The following is a 25630-nucleotide window of genomic DNA, read 5'->3' as shown; positions in this document are numbered from 1 at the left end:
ATTATTTGAGTATTTATATATATATCTTTTACATAGAATTTCTTAATTTCTATTCATTAAGAATATAGGTCATGCTAGAGATGAACTTTGATTAATTTTCTCTTTTAAGATATGCTGTTTATATATCCATTCATATATCATACATTATATGTATATATTAGTTACATATTAGTGAATAAACTTTTGAAAAAAAATAGTTTTAATTTTAAAACGATTATTTAATTTCAAGTTATTACTTCGATGCATTTTTTTGTACGTGGTGAGTTCTTTGAGGATAAGGAACTATTTTATTCATCTTTATAATATAATGTCTACTGCATATATATTTTTTTAAATATATCTTTATTGATTACATAGAGAGGAAAGGAGTGGGAGAGAGAGATAGAAACATCAATGATGAGAGTCATTGATCAAGCCCGCAACCGGGCATGTGCCCTGACCGGGCATCGAACCCCGATGGCCTGGATCCTAGGTTGATGCTCAACCGCTGAGCCACGCCCAGCCAGGCTCTACTGCATATTTTTTAAAAATATGAAGATTGATCATTTAAAAACAGATAGAAGAATAGAATGTATTTCTTAGCAAACATCAAAAAAGCACTTGCCCTAGCATCTATGTGTTTTATTGTTTTTATTGTTTACTGATATTTACAATTAAATAGTAGTTTATATGAGATACCTTGTGATATTATGATTTATGATGAGAAATATATATTTGGTCTTTATCCCAGTTTCTAGCACAGAGCTGCTGAAATCCTTGGAATTTCTTAAGTGATGAGAGTGATAAAGGTGACTTTTGTTATGTTAATGAGGCAACTTTTGGACAGCACCTAAGAATGGGGCCTGGTCACCCTCAGAACCAACCCTGGAACTAGAGGGATGGAAATTTCAGTCCCAACTGGGGAGTGGAGAGGGGAAGTTAAGTCAATGGCCAATGGCAAATGACTTAATCAATCCTGATTATGTAATGAAACCTCCACAAAAACCCCAAAGGACTGGATTTGAAAAACTTCTAGGTTGGTGAACATGCGGCGATTGGGAGAATGATGCACCTGGAGAGGGCATGCAAGCTCTTTGCCCTTTCTTCTCAGTTTGCTTTCTGCATCTCTTCCATCTGGATGTTCTTGAATTATATCCATTTCTAATAAACTGGTAATCTAGGGAGTAGCAGGTTCCCGAGTCCTATGAGCCGCTCTAGTGGTTCTCATGAGAACCTCTGATTTATAACGAGTCAGTCAGAAGTACAGGTAACAACCAGGACTGTGACTGGCATCTGAAGTGGAGGAGGGAAGGTTTGTAGGACTAAGCCCTCAACCTGTGGAATACGAAAATATTTCCAGGTAGATGTAGTCTGAGTTGAGAATTCTAGGACACCCTGCTGGTCTCTGAGAATTGCTTGGTATTGTATGGGGGAACTCTCCCACACTGGAATTGATCTAAGAATACCCAAAACATACCTCATTACTTTTATTAAGATTAGCTGTACTATTGGGTAGTGATAAATTAATTTTAAATATAAAGGAAATTAAGGCACAGAGTTCACTTCATATATTACATTATTGATAGATATTACACTGGAATTCATATATCTTGGCTGAGAGGAGAAATCTTTTAATAGTCTTATTCCTTGTGGAATAGTCTTGAACTTGCCAAAGTCTATGTTCAATCAGCTCATATCTCACCAATATGTGATATACCTTAATTAAAAGTATAAGACTACATTGGGGACAAAAAGGGACATCTGTAATATTTTAAACAAAAACAAAAAAGAAAAAAGAAAGTATACCACTACATACCAACTAAATATAATCCGTTAGCTTCAAATTAATTAAGCTTATTTCAGTTGGTTGGAGCATTGTCCCCATAGGCCAAGGTTGTGGGTTCAATCTCCAGTTAGGGCACATACGGGAGTCAACCAATGAATGCATGGATAGGTGGAACAACAAATCAGTGTCTGTCTGTCTCTCTCCCTTCCCACTCTCTCAGATCAATAAATATATATTTTAAAGTAAATAAATTAAATATACTTTAATAAGACCAGAAACTAGTGTTTTCACCCAAGTCAAATGAATAAATGAAATACCAGAGTCAATAAGATCCTAAATCTGTTCATTTGTCTCTGAGATGTACAGGTTGCCTGTTGTTGCTGGTAGAGCCAGGTGGTGAGAGAGAACATCCATCTCCTCAATAAAACTACCCGGCTCTCTGCTGCTTGCTGGTATCCAGTCAGTTTTCCATGAAACTCAAAGCAAACCTGTAATTCTAGTCTCATTTTCTATAAGAATACTTCATAAACTCCACCCCCAGAATTTATGTCTGCCTCTATTACATTATGCCCTCTTATTCTGATATACCACCTTTCCAAGACAGCTCGAATTCCAGCTCATCTGAGAAGCCTTCATAATTCCCAAATTGGAAACAATAGCTTCCTTATTAGGAGTCCACAGGGTTTTGTTTACAGATCTAATTATAATATCATGGTAAGTATTTCTCTCTGTTTTACAATTAGGCATTTTTTTGCAAATGTATTTCTCAGACAATTGATTGAGTTATTTGTTCTTTATTTGTATTTGATGAGTACCTACTATGAGCTCAGAATTGCTCTAGGCCCTGAGATTAGAATAGAATAGAATAGAATAGAATAGAATAGAATAGAATAGAATAGAATAGAATAGATTAGAATAGTGAACAAAGATCTCTGTCTTCAGAGACTTTACTAGAATGTAAATTTAGACAGATAATAAATAAAACATATGGATATGTAATACAATTATAAGCAATACATGATATGGAAAATATAAAGCAGGAGGAAAGAATAAAGAGTTGTGATGAGCTGTATAAACAGCCTCTGTCAAGGAAACAGAGGTGAGCAGAGATCTGAGTGCCCAGAGGAGAGGGCTAAGCCACGCCACTCTCAGAGGGAGCTGTGATCCCAACAGAGAAAACAGCAACTATGACGCCTAGGGGCAGAAGCAAGCCTGACAAGGCGCAGAACAGCAAGGGGGTAGCAAAGGGGCTGGAAAGGAGGCAAGTTCAGAGAGGGCAGAATGACATCTTATCATCACGCCTATCTTCCCTTCATTTCTTATATCTCAGAGAGCATTTAATATTCAGGTTTCACACAGAGTTGGTACGCAATGACAATATAATATACTTATTTTGGGGTAAGCAGAATTTGGGTTTGAATTGAATTTCATTTACTTATTTGTTTAATGACCTTGCTCACATTACATAGTTTGAGGCTTGGTGTTTTGTTTTGTTTTTTGATCAATGTTTTCACTTTCTAGTTGAAAATCTTATATTAATCTATTAGGAAAGAAAGACATTAGTTAAAAACAGTAAATTCTCATAGAAAAAAAGTATATTTATTATAATTAGTTGAACAGAACTTTTCTCCCCAATAAACATTCTAAAGTACATTTGTCTTCAAAAAGCAGACAAAATTTTTGACTTATTTTAATTGATAAAACTCCTTAGAGAACTATGGGGGAAAAAGAAATTATTCGTTGCCCTTCTAGTTTCTTTTGGCAGGCCTAATTATTAAACCTACATGCAACAGATTTACAAAGTAACCAAGTTTAATTACATGTGCATATGTTGGAGACCCAGCACACATGAGAGGCTGAGAGACAGACCTAGCACACAGGTGAAATGAGGTATATTTGACATTCTGAGCCAAAGGATAAGATAACGCACCTGGGGCTTCAGAGACGGGGAGGGAGTCATAGATAATTAGAAATTTGCCCTACCCTATAGATAGATCATAAAAAGTTTTTTTTTTCTGGAATTAATTCTTATTATGGGCAAGGCCAATTTAAATTCTAAATTTTTTAAGGTAAAGTTAAACATTTCTCTTGAGCTGCAGAGTTTTGATTGCCTTCAGCTCAAAATAATTCACATGCCAAACGGGCACATATTGCTGAGGCCTGTTCTGAACCCACTCAACCTTAACATCTTTCTTTCCTGAAAATCAGCTCCAACGGAGGCTTTCTTCGCTCTGAAGAGCCAAGCTCTTACCCTCCACCAGGAAAAACCTGGGTTTATTTCACTTAGCATAATATTCTCCAGGTCCATTCATGCTGTTACAAAGGTAAGATTTCCTTCTATGTTTTTAAATTTATCTTTATTGTTGAAAGTATTACTCCTTTTATTTTTATGGACAGGTAATATTCCATGGTGTAAATGTCCCACAGCTTTTTTACCCACTCATCTACTGATGGGCACTTGGGCTGTTTCCAAGTGAAAAAAAGTCAGTCAGAGAAAGACAAGTACCATATGATTTCACTTACATGTGGAATGTAATGAAAAAATAAACAAACAAAACAGAAACAGATTTAAAGATACAGAAAACAGACTGAGAGCTGTCAGAGGGGAGCAGGGTTGGGGAGCTGGGTGAAAAAGGTAAACGGATTAAGGAGCCTCATAGACAGACACCAGTGTGGTGATTACTAGAGGGAAAAGGGGGTGGGGGAGGTAGAAGAGGGTAATGGGGGGATAAATGGTGATGGACCTGGGGTGGTGAACACACAATACAACACACAGATGATGTATTATAGAACTGTACACCTGCAACCTATATACTTTTCTTAACCGCTGTCACTCCAATAAATTCAATTTAAAAAGAAAGAAAACCTGGACTTACTCATCAGGACTCAAATTTTTTCCCTTTCATCTTGTCAGGATTAAATTCTAAGCTTTTTCTTTCCAGTTTTATTCTTAAGACAACAAAAAGATTAATTAAAATGATGTAAACTACCAGTTGACAAACATCCTATTTTTCTGTTCAGTTTGTGTATGATTAAAAAGATTTTGAGTTAAAAAAAATCACAGTCATACTCTTCTATTTTGAAAAAAATTGATTTTAGAGAGAGAGGAAGGGAGAGGGAGAGAGAGAGAGAAAAAAATCTTTCTCAAGATGCTCAAAAAACTGAGCCACACCCGCCTGGGTCATACTCTTCTATTTTTAGTGGGTGGCAAACATCAGGGTCACCGGGGAGAATGGTGTTTCCCAAATCTGCAAGGACACACAACTGCTATCAATGTGGCCAGAATTGGTCTGTTTTCTCTGTTTGAGGTAGAAGAATCTTCAGATATTATCTTCTGTCCTGAACTTACACGATCTCCCACCTATCTTCTTACATATGTGAGTTGCAAATAATCTTAAATGTGAACGAGAGCAATGTTTTCCTTTACTTCTCTGATGCCATCTCCAGATCTAGCAGCACAATCAATATGCTTGAGATGCCTGGGCTAGCTTTATCAGAAAATAATAAAATGAATTTAAAAATTTTCCCTTTAAAACATTTACTTTCAGTATAAGACCTGAAAAATTACTATTGCCTAATTAATTATTAGGTTGGTAATGTTCTCATTTCATCTCCTATCAACATCATCTTTGTTTCTTTCCCATTGTGCCTCTATACCCTGGAAAACATAATTTGTTTCTTTAGGTCTCGGTGAGTTTATACATTTGGACAATTCTATTCTCCTTCTTATCTTTGAAAATTCCTAGTGTTATTAGTTTCAGAAAAAATATTACATCCTCTGTGAAGTCTTCTCTCACCTTTCCACACCCCCATTAGAATTAATCAATATCTGCATTGTTCCTTTATCATTTTATAGACATTATATTCAACTACTCCCTGTGTTGTGATATAATTATTGGTTTGCAGTTCACAACCCTTCATTAGATTGCAAAACATTCAAAGAAAGAAACCATGTGTTATTAATTTTCATAACCCTAGAGCTGGACCCAGTGACAGGCACATAGTAGATACCAAATTATTATTGGATTAATTTCACCTTAAAGAGAAGAGTATTTCCTTTGGGACTAGAGAATTTCCCCTTTATAAATTGTCCAGTCCAACTATACATATTCTCAAAAATAAAACGTTACCTATTATAAGATAGTGGCTGATAATTGTGCCTTTTTTCATCTAGGATTTATATATTCTTTTTACGTCTTTACCATCTGCTTGTAAATACACTGCCATCCACCGAGTCCTAACACATCATGAAAACATGTGCTATGATGTCAACAATCATCTCTCGTTGGGAGCTCGTATAGTGCTCATATAGGAGCATCTGTCAACTTTCGCAGTTATCTCAAGTGACCTTGTATTACAATTATTTGTGTGCAGTAGGTCCCTCAAAACTTCTAATAGATTTTAAGCTTCTTAGCAACATGTCATACTCTTTGTATCATTTGTTGCATCCAGTAACTGCTATGTGTATGAAAAATAATTAAGAAATGTATCTTGAGTGAGTAAATAAGTACATGTAGGTAAGGATATATATTATAGGTATACCTGTACCTACCTGATAAATTAGCTACACATTTGCAGTGACTTCACCCCACATGAGATATAAGGAAATTAGTATTAATCAGGCTTAGGCAAAATATTTTCTGGAAGCCAAATCCATACCAGTGCCTGTTTTTGCATTGCCCATGAGCCAAGAATGATTTTTACATTTTTAAAAGGTTGAAAAGTAATTAAAAGAAGAATATTTTGTGCCACATGAAATTAAAATTTCAGTGTCCATAAATAAAGTTTCATTGGATACCAGCTACACCTATTTGTATAGATATTCTCTATGGCTGCTTTCATGTTATAACAACAAAGTTGAGCAGTTGCTACATGTATGGCCCATAAAGCCAAAAATATTTACTATCTCGCCATTTATAGAAAAAGCTTGGTCACTCTCTTTATAAAAGGACAACAGCAATACAAACACTGATAAAACAAAATTCAGTTTGCAGTCTTCACTCACAGCAGACTTTGCTAGTCATTATTGAACCTTTTCAGTAATGCAGTCCCATACTTACAAGATTGTAGTTTTTAAATTCCGTGTATAACAGTGATGTGTAAACTTTACCTGCAAGAGATTAACACTTACATGTGTGTTAACATACATGCAAACACACACATGCAAAATCAGTGCAGGGTAGGAGCAATTTTTTTTTTTTTTAACATATATCTTTATTGATTTCAGAGAGAGGAAAGGAGAGGGAGAAAGAGAGATAGAAACGTCAATGATGAGAGAGTCATTGATCAACTGCAGCCCGCAACCCGGGCATGTGCCCTGACCGGGAATCGAACCCCCATCGCCTGGATCCCAGGTCGACGCTCAACCACTGAGCCACGCCCGGCCAGGCTCATGGAGCAATTTTTATGCTGAGAACTACTGAGCTGGAACAGTGCATAAACCTAGCATAGATTTAAGAATTTTGATTATCTGATGAAGGTAAGAGTTAACTTTGAATCCTTATTGATTTTAATTAGAAGAATGAAAGTGCTAAAGTGTTCACGATCCTACTGAATATTACATAAGCATGTGATGAATTTTGAGAGAGAACACGTCTCATTTAAGTTTCCCCTCATCATTTTAATTATAGAAGTTACAAAGAATTTACTGTGCTTCTTAAAATCCAAAATACCCCGCTTGTCTAAAATTCTTAATTTTGATTTTGTTTATTTCCTTGAGGACAGAGTCAGACAAAGAAATTTCTATTGGCATGCAACAGAAGCCTTACAATAAAATAGACTGAATTTATCCTTTTAAAACAATATGAAGTTAAATAAATGCACTCATTTTAGCTACTCCTTTTTTTCCCCTCCACAGGGGCATCTCTCGATAATTTCTCTGCTCAGCAGTCTAGCAGACTTAAAGCAGCAAATTTATGAAATGGAAGAAAACACTTAAGCCACAGGGTTGAGTGGGTAATCTTCCACCCTTAGCAATTGCATTGCTAATGGAGTCTCCACTTCCAGTGATGATCTGTATAACTTTTGCCGATCAAAGACTGCATATCTCCTGGTTTGCACAATGATATGTTAGTGAGGGTGTGCTACTATTCCATTTTGTGTTTGTGTATTGAATGAAGAGGTTTACTTATATATTCACCTTCACTGAAAATTTTCTGTTGCATTACAATAGGCATCAATTAACGGTGATGAGTCCAAAGTTAGCACATATAGTTATCAACAATACCAAACACATGCTAACATTCAGACCCAGAGCATAATTATCATGCAGGCAAAGTTGTTTGTGACACAAGGAGTCTTAAAGTTTTTATCCTCATATCAGAGTTTTTTGGTTTGCTTGGATCCCAACTTCATTTCTAATTTATACTCTACCATTTTTTTCCAAACTCCACCTCAATTCTTCCTCCATCTCATTTCTTCCTCCAAATGATTCTCAACCTATTACCTTTCTCATTATATTATGACTCTCCTGAGGGCTTGAGCCTAATCACTTTGACATTCTTATGGGGTATTTGTATAGTTTCATGTTAACTTGAATATTATGCCACACTTTTTTATTTTAACTTCCCTCACTTCACAATCTTATGCTTTAAAATATGAAAGCATTCTTTGTTCCCAATTCTTTGTGTTGTTAGTTTCCCCCCAAGTTTTCCCTGAATTAACTGAAAAAGATCACATTATTTTCAACTTAGTATAAAAATATTAGTATATATAAAATATAATTAACAAAATCAGTATTAAAAATTATTAAATATAAACAACCAATAATCATACTATTTTCAAAACATGTAACCAATTGTTCCAACACCAATTTTTTTTAAATTTATTTTTTGTCAACTAACATAATGCTAACCTTATTACATGGTAAATTCCAAAATTGACTTGTTTTTTGTACTTTCCCATTCAGTTCCACTGATCTTTCTAGTCCTATTAGTAAGAAATCTATTTTTTATTCTATTTTCAAATCTATTTCAACATCTAGAGCTTATTGTCCCACTTGACTATTCTTTTTTTCTATCATCTAAATGAACCTTAGGAAAATAAGTTAATTTTTTCAGATAAATTTGTATTTTTCAAGTTCCATGATAATCTTCTTGGTGCTTTGAAATTTATAGAACTTAGGGAGCTCAAATCACATGATAATCTTCATAGATACTAGAAAAAGAAATTTGACAAAATTCAACACTTATTTATGTCAAGTCATACACAAAATAGGAATTTATGAACACTCCCTTAACAAAATAAAACATGTATAATTTAGTGCAGTTGCTAGCATGTTACTTAGTGGGGAAGTAACAGGGACTTTCCTACTAAAGGTTAGAAAAAGTGAAGACTCCATTAGCAATTCCCTGTCCTACTTTTTGACATTTAGTTGAAGATCTTAGCCAATGAAATTACACAGGAGAAAGCAATTATGTATTAAAGATTTTCTAATTATAGATAAAATTATAGATTAAAACAATTTAAGAGGTATATTAAATTATTCAACCATCACACTTTATAGACCTTTGTAGATACTTGATTGACAAACTTAAAAACATTGAGACAATTGAGGAAATATGAACACAGGTGATATTTAGAAAGTATTTTAAAAATTTAGTGTGATAATAGCACTGCAAATCTATTTAGAGAAGATTCTGAAATATTTTCAGTTAAAATGATGTGATATTTCAATTTTTGGGTAGGGGAAGAGAAATGGAGCATAGATAAAATAAGATTGTCCATGTATTCATTAATTGTGAGAGTTGGGTAATGATACATTGAGGTTCATTACACTATTCTTTCTAATTTGCCATATGTTTGAAGTCCATCATAAAATCATAGCATGTTTATTTTATTTTACTTAGCCTTTTTTGTTTATAAGGACCTTACTCTCCCAGAAAACAGTGTGCAGTCACCACTCTATCCCCTTCTCTTATACACCTTCAGTGGTTTTCTTGGAGTTTTGTTTTCTTGAAGTTTCTGCATTGATTGATTATATAAAGATGACAGGAAAGGAGGAAGGTTAGAAGAGTATATACTAACAAATTCTGACAAGTTCACAAATAGAGGGGCTGGAAGAGTGCGAAAAATAAGCATCTGTACAAATTTCTGGTTGCAATCTCAGAACTCAAAAGTTAAAAGCTGATGGATTTTTCTACCTTTTTCACAGTTGATCTCTGCTCATTAAGTTGAATTCTGAGGACACCATGGTATGCAATCTCAAAGCAGAGAGTCTTAAAATTGTTACTTTGTATAACCCACGTATCAGTAATTCTGTTTTTTAGATCTGGATCCAAACTCCAATTTCATGGTTCAAGAAAGTATAAAGTTCTGCTCACACTTTTTTTATAAATTTATACAATTTTCTCAATTTAACTCCCTCAATTTCTCTTTGTTTCTGAATCTACATGGGATTTTCTTGATTTTACTAATATTATTCTGTTTGAAAAGTTAGCCCCTTTGTTTATGTCCATTAAAATATGCTTTCAGTAAATTGACTCTCAGTAAATTTGCTGAATGTTTTGAAATTGTAAAGGTCAAATTACTGGGCAAAATGACCTTCTGTCATATTACTGACTTCACACTCCTTTACACACACCCCCCATACCTTTGTACTCCCTTTAGAGAAACTGGATCCCCACCCCCCCCAATTAACAAAGTATTTTTTCTGACATTTGGGCCCTGGAAACTTACATTCTATCTAAGAGGCCTTGCAAATAATTACTTAACTTGAGTATTCTACCCTATTGTGTGCAGAAGAATAATTCTTGATCAGTTTGACCCATTGTTATATCAGAATGAATTAGGGCAAATTCTGCTGAGGCAAAGTAGAAATGAAGAAACAGACTGGCCCTGGTGTAACCAAATGTCTAAATTCTTAGAACTAATAGGTTTAGAGAGAGCATTTAGTTAATTCCTCATCATTCATATGAAGACAACAAGGCCTATAGCCAGAGAGTTGGTGACAAAGCCAGAACTAGAATGCAGGTCTTTAAATTCATGGTTCAAAATACATTCTACTGTGTTGCCTCTAATACCAAAAGATATTTTTATCTCCTTGTGAAAATGCCAGAGTTTAAAGAAAAAAAAAAAAAAAAAGGCAGACTATTTTCCCACTCAATACAAAGGAATAAACTTTCCTTGAAGTATGAATTGAATAGCTATTGAAAAACATAGCAAAGTCCAGTTTTGATCTCAGAGATTACAGCTCTTTTTCTTTTCAGACTAGACAGATAATTGGATTGGTAAAGCCCATGGATAGTGAAATTTGACAGATGGCAGAAGGAAAGATTTAAAAGATGTAATTGAAACTACAGGTTTTTTTGGAGATGAAGTGCAATGATGTTTTTGTGACAGAACAGAATGATTTCTTATTTCAAGGTAATTATCTATATGTGAGGATTTATCTAAGATAATAAGTAAAAGGAAACACAATAAGAGTGACAGGCACTTTATATTGTCAATTACTATACATCAATATGTATAATCTATAAGTTGAAAGGTAATGTTATTTTAAAACATATGCAACAATTAAAATGAAAAAATTAGCTATTGTTATATTTTTAAAAAGGGGAATATAGGTAGTTATCAGTCGGCAAATGTGTATAATGTCCTTAAGCCAGTTGGTTTTAAATTGTGCTGCACATCAAAAGCACCTAGGAAAGTTTTTAAAGCACATATGCCTGACTCCTACTCTAGACCTACTTCCTCAAAGTATCTGTGTATGAAGACTAAAAATATCTATTTAAAAATGTTCACCCTGGCCCAGTTGCTCAGTTGGTTACAGCGCTGTCCCTATATGTCAAGATTTTGGGTTCGATCCCCAATCAGGGCACATATAAGAAACAACTAATGAGAGCATAAAACTAGGTAAAACAAACAAATCAATATCTCTGTCTCTCTCTCACACACACACATTGATGTTTCTCTCTCTCTCACTCTCTCTGAGAAGCAATGGAAAAAGTATCAAGTGAGGATTTAAAAAACCCACAAAGAATGGTTCTCAGGCACCTGACAGACAACTCTTAGTAGGATGTGGTCCCCATATGCAATGGTCATGGTAAACTCGGCTGACCTACTGAATAGAGGAGAGGTTTCAGCCAACATTCACTCATTGTCTGTTACTTGACGACTGGTGGTGATTACACAAACACCTCTCCAGGTGGTGAGTGATACAGAGCCCATGTTTATTCATAGAGCTAGAGAAATTTTGTGTTGACTAAGTTTTTCCTTATCTTCATATTCTGCATTTTACATCATCTAGTTTCTCCTTTGTGTTCATCCAGATCAATCTGATCACTCCAAAAATATTTAAACAGAATTTATTGATTGGAGGTGCTCAGAAAAATACTGACGTGAGAAATAAAGTAAAATGACCAAAAAGAAATGTGATCTAGAAAAACAAAAGAAAGCTCATAGAAACTAACTGAAAAGCAACTAATGACTTAATTTCATAATATTTCCTTTACTATCATTACTTATGAAAATGCTATATTTAAAGTAGTAAAATGAGTAAATAAATTACAGTGCAATTAAGTTTTGCATCCTTTTGGATCTTTCTAATCTAATTGGAAAACTATGAAAAATGAGTTTTTTTCAATATTTTTTATTATTTAAAATTACACAAACACACACACACAAAAATCCCTGTTTCCATTATCCAGTCAACAATCATCAAGATTCTGCCGTTTTTGCTTTACTTATAGTTCTATCCACACCTCACCCTTCCACTGGAATATTATTATATTTTTATGTTGCATTTTTAGGTAAGATTTAGATAAACTGTGTAAGTTTGAGGGTTCCCAAAACCACCCTCAAGCCCAATAATTTGATAAAAGGAGTTTCCAAAATCACTGAACGATTATACTCAGTTATGGTTTATTACAGGTAATGTATAAATTAAAATCAACCAAGGAGTGGAGGGGGTCAATGGGAGTAAAAAGGGGACATCTGTAATATTTTCAACAATATTCAAATAAACAAACAAAAAAAAATCAACCAAGGAAAGAGTCTGGGAAGAGTCCAAATGGAAAACTTCCAATATTTTCAATGTGAGACAAGATAGAGTATTGTCAACCTAGGAAGCTCACTTGGGCTTCAGTGTCAAGAGGTTGTATTTGGGTTTTGTTGTGTAGGCATGATTGATGGATTTATTGTCCATTTTCAGAGTTCTGGCTAATATGTGTTCTGAGTTGCCCACCACAAGTCACCCTGTTAGTAGAAATATCTGGTGTGGTCAACCAATCCACCGTGGACAAGAAAACATTTTTATCACTTGGAAAATTCCAAGAGTTTAGAAGTGACCCCCCAGGAGCAAGGGACAAGAGTGAGACCTCTTTGCGCAAGACCAAATTCTTCACTGCACACTACCTTTCTCATAGAAATGCCCTTGATTTCCTCCTTGGTCAACCCATCTCCATTTTGGCTACCATAGTTTTTATATTATTTTTCACATTGTGTTAGCTTTGTAGAACTATGATAAATGCAATCAGTGTAATATAGTTCTAGCAAGGAAGGCCCTACTAAGTTGGGAAATTTCTTTCTGGAGAAGAAAAACATAAAACTGGACAACACTGTCAAAAACAACCATTTCAGAGCACTAAACAGCACACAATGGCAGTAAAAAAAACCCCAAAGCTGAGAGTGTATTCACGTAACACTGACCCAGTGCAGTGTTAGATAAGAATGGTTATATTTCTGGCCCTCCTGCCCTCCGTTCTGCTCTAACTCAGGATGCAGAACTCCAGTTTATCATTTGTGTGGTTATCAGAGTTGTTTTGAGGCTGTGAAACCAACAGCTTTACAATATTAGGTGGCTCATTTGCTTCTGGGTGAGGGGTAAAATTTGAAGTTTCACTGGCTAAAAGTTGTAGGCTCAAAACAGCCAGGGAAAAAGCACACACACACACACACACACACACGAAAACAAGATTTATAGACAGGCACTAGGTTTTAATCTCAGTTTAGGCAAATGGAAGACAAGGGAGAAATTCAACAGAGAGGTTACATTGAGAAAGACATAGAAGGGCTGAAATAAACTTTCCACCGAATCCTGGCTCACTCATATGCAGAGAAGAAATGTAAAAGTGCCAGGGAAAAATGAAAGCCAACGGACTTGGTACTTTCTGCATCTTTGATGCTGAGTTACACAATGCATTATGCAACTCATACAGCTCAGGTGGCAGAGAGGGGAAGTTTTACTGGCTTTATAGGTCTGATCCCAGCCTCTTACCCTAATCCAAATTATTGGTTGACCAGTAAACTAAGTTACACAGAGGAGACCCCTCAGCCATACAAATATAGACATACAAATATAGAAACATATATGTAAATGCATACATATATTACATATATAAAAATATATATACACATGCCTATATATGAATGATATATGCTGTAAAGGAGCTAGAGCTACAGTTAAATCCTGGCAAGTCAATAAAAAACAATATCCATGAAGAATAGCACAAAATTCAGAAATACTGCTTTATCTCATATACATGTATAGATTTCAACCAAAAATTAGTAAACATACTAAGAAATAGGAAAGTGTGACTAAAATTCAGGAAAATAAAAAGCTTTCAATAGAAACTGACTCTGAATGGGCTCTTATGTTGATTTTAGCTAATAAAGTATCAAAGCAACTATTATAAATATGTTCAAAGAATTAAGCAATATGCTAATAAGACAAATAAAAAATAGCCATTGAGTAATAAAAACTATAATAAGAAGAAATTAGCGATTCGAGCTTCCTCGAAGCTAAATGACCCCACGTGGCTAACTTCAGACCAATGAGATGGGAGCAGAATCTGATACGTAAAACTTCTGGATCAAAATCTTGAAAAGAAAGATGATTGAGTTCTTTTTCCTAACTCCCTTTTAGATCAGCAGGGAAATAGCAACATTAAGTGAGGGCTTAATGTATATTAGACTACTTAATACTGTTTCACAGCTTTCTGTTTTTCACCTCAGTTATTTTCCCTTTGTGCTTCATTTTAGGTAATTTCTAAAGTAACTAGAGATGTAAAACATACCAGGTATAAAGAATTACCTAGTGTTTCCATTTAACCATTTATGGTTTTTTTATATATTCATTTCTGCTGTCCACATTTCCACTAGATTTTTTAACATATAGGTCATGTAGAATAAAGCTCTTATGAAACTTATGAAAGAATATTTTAAGTTATTTGAACAAATATGAAAACTGTAAATATATCAATAAATATTTAAATGATTAAGAAATGAATGAATACTACAATTACGATATTCTGAGAAAAGAAAGATAAGTGAAAGATCAGTAAAATAGTTTTAATTTTGCAATGATATTAATGGAAAAATTATATAAAGTATAGAAGTTCAGCACAGAAAAAATATATTGAAATTAGCTAATCTAATATAAATTCCTGAAATGCACATGCAAATGTCTGTATGTGAATGTATGTGTATCTCAGGTCATTTTTCTTTATGAATATGCATTTTCTACCCTTTCAAGACTTAAAAGTAAGTGATTTTACTATGATTGCAAAATATAGCATTGAGGGAAGTACATGCCTTTGAAACAAGAGTACATGTTTTTCAAACAAAACTTTGCTAGAAAGCCAGCTGTGTTTCTTATTAGCCTTCTAAATGTGCTAAAGTTAAGTAAGCTGTTTGATATATAGTTTCTTCCTTTGTAAAAAGAAGGCAAAGTGGCTTTAGAATTTTGTTAAAGTCATGGAGATAAGAGATAAAAAGAATCTGACATATAGGAAGCTGCTCAATATGTTGTAGCTGAGTTTTTTGGGGGAAGGTACTGGAGAGGGTTATTACAATTTATAAGTACATTGAAAATAATGAAATTTAGACCTGTACTTTGAATTTATTTTTAGCTGCTAATTAGTTTTGTGATCTTGATATATATATTTAATTTTAATGAATTGATTTTTTTATGAAATAAAAACACATGTACTTTATAGTGTTACTGTCAATGTTAAAAAAAATATACATAAAATGCCAGAAGTGCACTGCTACTATGTATGGTATATATATGCATATATGTATATGTAATAGTACTGCTACTATTATTATGATATTCTTCTTATAAAAATCAACTGTTCATGTTCAGGAAACCTCTCTTAAGTATTAAATCAAAATTTACATTTTATCATTCATAAGACATGACCATTTAAAAAATATATATATTATTTCTAATATGCTTTCTTTTGCTCTTTGCACTAAAGTTTCAACAATTTATGTTCCATGTGGTTCATTTTACTTTTAGCTATTGTTCTCAAATGTCATCATTAATCTAAGGCCTAAGCTTTCAGGATATCCCCACTTTCATCAGTTTGAGACCAACAAATATAGATCTCTTCTAGATCGTCAGGTATAGTTCCTCTAAGCTAGCTTTCAGAAAAGTGTCACTAATATTAGATTGTCTTGGATGCACAAAGATTTGAATTCATAATATAACTATACTTTCCATTTCTCTTATTCCTCTGCCATCACTGCTTAAGGAGACAAAAATTCACATATATCACTTACCCCTGGGGATTTTGCTAGTTTCAGCTCTATAAGAATACCAGTATTCTCAGCTATAAAGTTTTATTACACTTGCTCTTAATTTCACAAATATTTTATTGTGATAGTCTTTGATGTTTTATGCATTTTTGCTATTGAAAATTTGATTATTTGGAAAGATTTTCTTCTTAATTAAAAAAAAAAAAGTGAATAACAATTTTAAAGAGAGTAACCTAAAGAACGCTAGTTTAAATTTTAGTCTGATAGCTACAATTACCACTTTGAAAGTAGTCTCAATCAATAATTAACTAGTCTGAACAATGAAAATTATAACAAAAGTATGACATAATTGGTATTTTGAACAAGGCATAGACAGGTGTCTACTAAGAAAAAAGTGCCTAACTTTTCTGAGAAGAGCTATAACTAGTTTCAAGAAGGAGCTAGTAGATCTAGTTTTGAAAAATAGCAGGCATTTTCATGGTAGGAAAGGGAAATATTACTAAAAACAATGAGAACATTTTGGGTAAAAGAAAACAATTTTGAAGTGTGTGATGCATTTATCAAACAATGAAATTTTTAATGGGTTAGAGTATTATGTGCCCAATTAAAATATCTGAAAAATCGAGCCATTCATGTGTTTATTGAGTTAAAAAATGGATTAAGAAAAAAAGGGAAAAAAGAAAGGAAGGAAGGGTGGGTCTTTTGGGGAAAAAATGTATATTTGTTCATTTTAAAGAGAGGGAAGAAGGTGCTCACAGATACCACAATAGGTAAGCTTGCAAGTAACAGGAAGCAAGTAGAGAGACAAAGGGCATCATTTTTTCTATGACATATTTGATGCTTAAAAAAGAAATTTATAGGAAGTTTATCTCAAAGTTACAGTAAGAATGTGACAAAAACTGTAATAAGTTTGAAGGCTTGGAAAGTAGCTTTAAGAGCCTTATTGACTCAGAGAACCCCCAGCCCCAAATACTAGGCTCATCAAACAATTGCTTGTTAGAAGTGCAATTTAGAATCTGGTTTAAGTTTAATGAAGCCAAATGGAAATATAAACTAATATTATGTGCCTCTTGATTCCTTCCACTTTCGCAGAGTAGCTTTTTGTGTCTTCCCTCTGGAGTTGCTGACTTTTCTCTTTCTAGTAAAGCAAAGATATCAGTTATTTTAGTTGCTTTCTAAGGGAAGCCTGTCACAGTATGATGAAGATAAAGCCGAACAAAGAACGTCGCTTAATATATACATTTATAACATTTCAGAACAAAATTTCTTCAACATTATTATTCTTCACTGAGGATGAGAAACTAAAACCAATTTGTAAACTTGCACACAAGCAATTAGTAGCAGAATCTAGACCATTCTGTCTCCCTTTATCATACTAATGAAATAAGTGCGATTCAGCTTCTAGTGGTAAGGTGATGTCTAATAAGATGCAGTTCGTGACAGGAAGCTAGGAAAGACTCTTTCAGCAGGAACATGTCATATGGGGTATAAAGAAAAAAGCTATAAGAATATATATTTTTTCTGCACACACAAAAAAGAAAAAAATCTATATGCAGTCAAGTACAGTGAAAGGTTGGGGTCATTATGTAGAGGTAAATGGCTTGCCCAGTGCCAGAAAGTTGAACCATTGAGATAGGACATCAGATAGTTAAAAAATATACATTCTATGTATGGTGAAGAAAACTTTTGGACAAATTAGTAGGTTCCCAGATATAATGGTCTCTGACACTCTCATGTATATGGGGCTCCCTAAGTATGCATATAAATAAATTTGCTTACTTTTTATTAATCTATCTCATATAGATTTAATTATTAGTCCAATTGAAAGAACATTGAAGAGCAGAGAAAAGTTTCTTCCTCCCCCTCACTGACATATACTGCAAAGGGGCTGAAAGGGAGATTCCCAGTCTGCGACCTAAGTCACTACTCAGAAGAGACAGATGCAGCTGACTTACCTGCGGAAATACCAAGTCTGTGCTCTTCAAATTTATGGGCTCTTTGCTGTTGCATTTATATTACAGAATTTACAAATGAAAAACATACATGCCAAAATCTATCCGGTTACCAGTCTTTCAAGATGCGTTTCAGTTTAATTACACCCACATGAGATTTTAAAAGATAAATCAGTATCTCAAACATTAAAAGACTTCCTACCTTTTCTTCTTTTTTGTTTTTACTAATAATAGGTCATTAAAGTGAATTCATAATCATTTGACAATAAATGCATTTTTATAAAAAGAAAATTTTGAAGACGAAGGGGAACAGAACATTCTTCCCCAGATTATATAGAACGTTCCTCCCCAGATTATATCTCTTTTGCATAAGGAATATCTCGAGCTGATTATTTTTAAGAAACTGCAGACACATGAGAAGCTCTGAAACTGAATAGAAGTTACCCTTTTGTAAGAGACATTTACATTTATAAAGGAGATTTCTATGTGTAAGGGTGACTTCCTAGCTGTATCAGGAAGAAGAAGATTAGCAAATCTCTAGAAACTTATTAATAGAAAGACAATAACTTAAATCTGTATAACATCCATACTTTTATAACTTGTTATTGTGATTTCCTAGGATACTTCCATATCTGGTATTCCACCCAGCCCTCTTCCTAACATCTTTCTTTTGTCTTTAGCTAGAGATGATATTTAGGGTGGCTTGGGTCGCTTCTGAGAGTTACTCAGTTTTCCTCTGTCTCTGCCATGTATAGAGAGGTATACATGCTATTAAAGTGGTGTTTGTTTTTTTCTGTTAATCTGTATTTTATTATGGGGCGAAGTCTCAGACAAGAACCTAGAAGGGTAGAGTAAAAATTACTTTCCCTTCCCTACATACATACACGAGACAAATTCTGTTATTCATCATCACAGTGAATACCTAGATTTCTTTGTTATTAATTTCACTTTAAATTTAATTTAAATTTTGTTTAGTTGTAACCTTTTTGCCAGTTATAAAAAATGTGGATAATTACAAGCTTTATGTTAAGACAGGGAAAATGAGCTCAAATCTCACCATATCAATATATCCATAACTGCTTGTTAAATAAGAACATAAAAGCAACATGCATAAATTACTGCAATTTTATTTCTCCTTCTAGGATCATATTTTCACTACCAAAAAGAATGAATACTTAGTAAAATAGAATAGTCTTGGGGGAAATACACATAATTGTACTAATTCTATTTATAGGAGATAAGTTTCAAATCCCCTAAATTGTATGTTATTCATAATTATCTTGTGTTTTGCTTCATTTAAAATTTTTAGGTTAAACTTTTTATATTTGAAAATATTTTTATAAAATACAAGAAATGAATGAGCATTTAAACTATTTTGATTTATTTGAACCATCTGTTTATTTTTTCCTCTATGGGGAAGTCAAAATTATGTTGTATTAATTACTTGTCCCAAATGCTTTTTTATCTCCTTTATATAAGACACAATTATATATAGCAGTAAATCGAAATTACACATTCTGACATGGTCTTGTTATCGGAGAAAAGTGTAGATGGTCTTTCTCCGTTGCTAAGGGGAGTGGGGTTCTTGGAGTGCTGCTGGAATAAGAATTTCCAAAGGCCCCACAGGAGGATGAGGGGATGAGGTATGTTAGGAAGCTTTATTTCCATGGAATTACATCCCTTCAGTAAAGCTAGAAGCAGAGTCCGAGTCCAGAGTTTTCATTCCATATTGCAGCTGGGTCCAGTTCGGCATCAGGCTGGCTGCAGTCCATCAGTCCCTTGAGTGCAGTCCACAGGGCTGTGGGCCATGGGGGTGAATGCAGTAGCATGAGCGTGCACCCCCTGCAACAAGAGCCCAGAGAGAGAAAAGGGCAAGTGGGATTAAATATCTTAAATTTCTCACCCTTGCAGTGGCCACACCTACTCTGGCCAATGACCTGTTCCCAGGTGTAACTGACAGACAAGCACTTTCCCTATGTCACCCAGACTTTACTGGGCATGTGTCTGTTCTCCTCCTGTCCAGCCCCTCCCCCCTCCAATCTGCAGGGAATGGGCCGGTGGTTCCCTGGGGAGTGTTAAACTGCAGCTTCCTGGCAAAGCTGCACAAAGGACAATAATATTTGGCCTTACCTTTGCTCCTTTCCTGTTACTTATAACTAGGTTACTTACAATGGTATCAGTCTGATTCAAAGTGGGATCTGAATATTTTGTAATGAGAAAGAGCTAAGCAGAACTTCAATTTACTAAAAATCCTTATTGAAACAATTATCACATGGTTCTGTCCAAAGTAATCACCTGACCTTTCCTGAAATATCCAATTGTCCGTGTGAACAAAGAGAAGAAAATGAGCATGTGCTCCTACTGACAAAGCTCTTCTTAGCAGTCACTTAAAGCAGTCTTATTTCTGACCCTGCACTTCTATTGTGTACCTTCACAAGGGTGCAACCATTCTTTCTTTTGAGTTTGCTTATAAAAAATATTGGAGACCCTTTAATTCACATGAAACAAGCAACCATTCATCATATATTTTTCCTGAATAAGATATATACATATTTACACATGTAAGTATATATGCTAATTCACACATGTAAATATATATATATATATATATATATATATATATATATATATACTTATTCTCAAAATGAATTGCTACATTTTACCTTTGAAATATCCCTAGTAAGTGTTTGAGATTTATATTCTTCAAAGGGCTATGAGGATGCAAAACACTTTTCAAGTCTAGATTACTTAATATCTCATTTTAGTTAAATTAATAATTGCAGATTTGTAGATTTTAAATAAATGGTAAATTTACTTAAATATAAATTATATTTATTTGAACTTTCATTGAAAATTAATTAATCTGATCTTAAAATTTTGCCATTCTTTTGTATTTAAAGTTGACTTTGGCTAATGGTGATATCATCTAACATGACATTTGGCAAGGAGAAAAAGGCCTATGATTAAACAAATAGTATTTACCATCATCCATTTCTAGGACTTGTTTAATTTGAAAAGCTAGAGGATTGAATGGAACTTTTTTTTCATTTAGTTTCCTTCGTGATCTTGTTATATATTCAGCTGCATGATCTGAACATCATAAAATGTGTGTGTGTGTGTGTGTGTGTGTGTGTTAGTGCACATAGGTGTGTGAGAGTGTTGGAAAAAGGGGGATGAGAAGGATGGAAGGAAGAAAAGGAGGGAAGAAAGGAAGGGAGGAAGGGAGGAAGGGAGGAAGGGAAGAAGGGGGGAAGGGAGGAAGGGAGGAAGGGAGGAAGGGAGGAAGGGGGGAAGGGAGGAAGGGAGGAAGGGAAGAAGGGAGGAAGAGAGGGAGGGAGGGAAAATAAACATAAATAAAAATGTATAAATACATGAAATAGAGAAACAAAAAACAGAAATAGCAAGAAACACAGAGACAGAATTGTAAGCCTACTAAAATGAGTAATTTCAATAAATCCCAAATAAAGAAAAATGTTGCCCTAGCGGGTTTGGCTCAGTAGTTAGAGCATCAGCCTGCAGGTTGAAGGGTCCTGCACTGGACTCAGCTGCAGGCTCCATCCCTGACCCCATCAGGGCGAGTGTGGAGGCAGCCAACCAGTGTGTCTCTCCTACATCAACGTTTCTCTCTCTCTCTCTCCCTTTTCCATTGTGTCTGAAAAGTCAACAGAAAAAATATCCACAAATGAGGATTAAAAAAAAGTTTTTATATGTAGTTGTAGGATATATATATATGTGTGTATATATATGTACACACACACACACACATATATATATATATAATCAGTTTAGTTTTGAATGATATGTTTATTAGAAACATTTTGTTTTGGAAGATTTGATATAAAATATTTTGCATAAAATAGATATCTGAAATAGAAGTTGAAGCTATTCTTGGTTTTTGATATTAAGATTCTTTCTAAAACTTACAAAACTGAATTCAAATAATGGAGCACAATTTCCAAAGAAGGAATAACATCAAATTATCTGATCTTTCACTCTTGCTGTTCTAACACCATTGCTATAAGTGTGGTTTGCTTAAGATTATCCAGACTGAAGTCTACATTAATTTCTGCATCTTGACCCAGGGCCACACTTGTCCATACCCATAGCCTGAAAAGAGCCCAATCACCTGCCCACAATCTTTTTACTCCTCAAATAACAATAAAGGCTGAGATAGAGATTTCAAAAGAGATAAACATGTTTAATGTCCACCTGTTTCCATTGCATAATTTTGGATTGGAGCCTAAATTTGTAATTTATTAACAGCGTAAAATAAAGGTAACTAACTAAACTCTAGTCCAAAACAACACAACAAAAGCACCAAATGGATCTTTAAACTGGATTTGCCAATATATATTTCGAGTTTTTCATTTGAGATCATATTTTGGATTTAATTTGAGGAGGAGTTTGCAACCATCAGAATTAATACCTAGAAGAGATTTGGATGATTTTAGGGACAGAAGTTTTTTTCTTTTGCTTTGATTTGAAACGTTAAATGAATAAATAAGAAAATATGATTGGGTATAAGCCAGTGAAAGAATTTAAGAAGTATGGATTTTAAATATTTTTATCTCCAGACTGAGTAGGTGAGAACTCACATGCAAAGTATTTCTTGGCTTATTTCACTCATGACCTACATTTTCACCTACTCTTAAAGTCCTCCCCACCCCCAATATGTTTTCAAACCTAGATTGGAATTTCTAACATCTATATATACATATATTTTTCTCTTTCCCTTCATCTGTTCTTTGTTGTTGTTAATTCTCACCTGAGGATATTTTTTGCATTGATTTTTAGCAAGAGTGGAAGGGAAGGAGGAGAAGAGAGAGAGAGAAACATCCATGTGAGAGAGACACATCAACTGGTTGCCTCCTGCATGCACCCTGACTGGGGCCAGGAATCAAACCTGAAACTCAGATACATGCCCTTGACCAAGAATTGAACCCATGGCCCTTCAGTGTCTAGGCCAGTACTCTAACCATTGAGCCACACCGACCAGGGATCCTTTCCCTCATCTTTATCCCATCTCATACTTGGTGTTTACAGACCCATATTCAATAAAATTATATAATTATTTAGCGTATGGAAGTCCTTATGAAAATGTTTTCTAACATATTTTCCTTTCGCCAACACACAGTCTGAGAAAAACTATCTTCCTCTATTCCACTATGCATTTCTAAGCTTTTATCACTATAGTAATTGATTCCCTCATCTATTTTCCTCCACCCATTTATGTTCATTGAAAGAAGCTATTGTTACTTATTCATCTCAGAAGAGTCAGCACACAGCATTTTGTGTGGTTGTATACTAAGAATTCAATCCACATGTGAAATAAAGAATGAATGAATGAATGAATGAATGAATGAATGAATGAATGAATAAATATGACATGAGTATAAAGGGAGAAAATAATAGAAAGCCATTTCTCATAACAAGTTTTAGGAAGAGAATTTTTAAGCATTGATTGTGTCTATAATTTTTGCAGAGACAAAAATAGACTAATTTATGTTCACTTTTACCTCTTAAGATTTTTCTGCTTTCACAGAGTCTCTTGGAACTTGCTATATATTATGGCTCAGTATAATGGAAGGGTTGCAATAATTGAGTCAGTTAGAAAACTGGTGAATAAGGAAATTCCTCTACCAATAGTTCTTGTTAAGATAAATGTATTGCTATATTTTTTGTTGTTTCAGACTTTTCACGTTTCTTTCTCATCATCACACACAATATAGGAACTGCTTAATCAATGACATGTTTTTAAGGTTCAAGTCAATGAAGAAGCGTAAGAAAATCAATTTGTAAATTTGTAATTCATGACTCAGGCTTGAACACTCTTCTTGTTTACAGCTATTTCTTTATGATGTTAACTAATTGGTACTATCAGAGGGCATGTAACAATTATTTTTAGTTTCTGTTGATTCCAATAAAATAGAAGTTGAGCACAGTGAAGTTTTACTATTTGGTTGTCAAACACAGCATAATGTTATTAAGTAAGCTAAGGTTTATTATGCATTATTTTAACCCAAACACTTAGAGCAGCTGGAGCTTAGCTCACAGACATAGTCATTAATATTGTTTGGTATTAAAGCACTAAATCATCAGGTAAATTTTTGTTAAAAAAAGAAACAGTCTTACCCGGCTGGGCATGGCTCAGCAGATGAGCATCGACCTAGGATCCAGGAGATCGGGGCTCAATTCCCGGTCAGGGCACATGCCCAGGTTGGGGGCTCGATCCCCAGTCAGGGGCGTGCAGGAGGCAGCCGATCAATGACTCTCTCATCATTGATGTTTCTAACTCTCTCTCTTCCTCTCCCTTCCTCTCTCTGAAATCAATAAAGATATATTTAAAAAAGAAAGAAAAGAAACAGACCAAAATGGAGTCACTTTTGCTAAGCTATGTCACCAAACCAAAACTTAATAACTAACCTAACTACTGTTTCTGCCCCTCCCAGGAGAATTTTAAACCAATTAGCCTGGATATTTCCAGACCCATGCTAGTGAGATAATTTGCCTGGTAAGAACCCCCACTTTCCCCTAAGGGAAGGTGTCCTGACTTGAAATAACCCACTCTTCTTAGTTTCACCTTCTTTCTGCCTATAAAAACCTATTTTGTACAAAGCCTAATCATGAATCAGTTAATAAAGACAATTAGATCTTCAAATATACTCCAGTGAATTTTGTTCTTTAAAATTTCTGAAGCTTAGCTTTCTTGGGTACTTTTAGAACACAGGAGATATAAGAACAGTTGTGAGATGTTACAAATAGAGCAACTTTTGAACTCATCAAGTGTTAAAAGGTTTTTATTTATCTACCCAGTAAGAAATCAGCAGAAAACCATAAACCAGTGTTGAAATTAGCCTTACTGAACAGTTGTTCTAAATCTTTGAGGGAATGACTAACTCTCTAATTAGTTTACTCTTTTCATATTTGCTATAATGATAACACTTTATAAAAGCATAAATTTAATTTAGCATTTTTATATATCTTCAAGAACTTTTTTATAAGCTGACATTAATAATCATATATTTTCTTAGTTTATGATCACTAGTTAAAAGAACTGCTGAAAGTAGGGTTTCCAGATAAAACATAAGATTTATTTGAATTTTACTTTCAGATAAATGATGCAGTTTTTAGGAAAAATATGTAATATTTGGAACATACTTATAAAAATTATTGATCATTTATCTGAAGTTCAAATTTAAATGAGAATCTTGTATTTTTAATTGTTAAATCTGGCAACACTAGCTATAAAGTTTCTCTTAGAGTGGATTATAATAAGTAGCTATTTACTAGATATTTTACTCCCTTTAGAGTGTCCTACTCTCTTAAAACTATGAGCATCAAGCACCACAATACTCTTGATGATGCCTAAGACTCAGTATATGGGAAGCAAATCCATGAGCTTCAGAATATTTGGAAATTATTGACTAGTAGGCAA

The sequence above is a fragment of the Miniopterus schreibersii genome (assembly GCF_964146895.1).
Source record: "Miniopterus schreibersii genome assembly, chromosome: 6".
Classification (NCBI taxonomy): Eukaryota; Metazoa; Chordata; class Mammalia; order Chiroptera; family Miniopteridae; genus Miniopterus; species Miniopterus schreibersii.
Note: the sequence above shows the minus strand (reverse complement) of the source record.